Here is a 1,159-nt window from a genome sequence, read left to right as displayed (position 1 = left end):
GAATTATGAAACGGAAGAAGTATTAGGATGAAACGGAAGAAGTATTAGGTGTGGTCTCAGTTGTTTATGTACTCTAGATAATTTTGAATAGACCCATGTGAGGTCATCCTTCTTCCTTGTCCCTCTCCGCACTTTCCAACTTAGTCTTTCCTCGATTAATTTTAACACCAGGAAAAAAAAAAGCTCATGCACTCAAACAGAGACATAAAGAAAAATAAGGTAACCATACAATTTAAGCATGCAAGTATACAGAAGCATATCCGGCACGTACTTCCTACTCGGGACTCCAAAACAAAGTTCATACTGAAAAAAAAAAAGCAGAGCAAAGCTCAATGCAACGTTCATAGAAGGCATAATTACATGTTCATTCAGAGTTCAGATCGTGTCTTTGCAGCCATATCCTATCCATTCAAATCAACTCTGTCTCATGGCTTCTGCGCTTCCTTTGCTACCATATCCTGTTCATACAAACCCCAGAATTGGCACACGCCCTCCTTGAATGCTTCCATAGCTGACAACCAGCCATATGACAAGCGGGACATAAGATGAAGTGATGAACCACGGGCTTGTATGGCCAGAGAATTTAGAAATGGAACAACCAGGACCACACACCACATAATCATCCCTGATAGAAGTTAGAAATGGAACAAGGTGGGTAATAAAATAGATCATCCATCCACGCTATTATTCTCTTACCACTTGTCTAATCATACTGAACAAAGTTGTACTAATTCAAGAAACTTATTATGGATCGGGGAGGGCTCTATATTATATAAAAAATTGTTTGGAAGTGTACAAACAAGTGGTCGTGCCGGAGTGGTTATCGGGCATGACTAGAAATCATGTGGGCTTTGCCCGCGCAGGTTCGAATCCTGCCGACCACGGTTTTTGCTCCTCTATTCTGACGAACGCGCTAAACACTTGTTTCAGCCCAGAACAATTCAATCCAATGAGAGTTTTTTTTTTCGAGGGAGGACAATGAGAGTTTTATTTGCGGAACTTTCGTTGGGTCGGATGAGTTGGCAGGCCTGCACAACAGGGCGTCAGGGCCAGGGTGCGAAAACAACAGCAGATCCACATAATAGATGTTGTAGCTCATTTGAGAGTTCTTTTCTTCGTTCCTTCTTCCAGCACGTTTTTTTTCTAAAAAGCCTCCAAA

The 1,159-nt window shown here is 41.7% G+C and overlaps 1 non-coding gene across 1 annotated transcript; it reads left to right on the top strand.

The window, feature by feature from the left end:
- The first annotated feature begins 802 nt into the window (after positions 1-802).
- TRNAS-AGA lies at positions 803-884 on the top strand. Its single transcript has one exon. It is a non-coding gene; the product is annotated as a tRNA-Ser (tRNA).
- The last annotated feature ends 275 nt before the right edge of the window (positions 885-1,159 follow it).

The sequence above is a fragment of the Brachypodium distachyon genome, chromosome 3 (genome assembly GCF_000005505.3).
Source record: "Brachypodium distachyon strain Bd21 chromosome 3, Brachypodium_distachyon_v3.0, whole genome shotgun sequence".
Classification (NCBI taxonomy): domain Eukaryota; kingdom Viridiplantae; phylum Streptophyta; class Magnoliopsida; order Poales; family Poaceae; genus Brachypodium; species Brachypodium distachyon.
The sequence above is the reverse complement of the archived record's forward strand: the minus strand, read 5'-3'. Positions and strand labels throughout refer to the sequence as shown.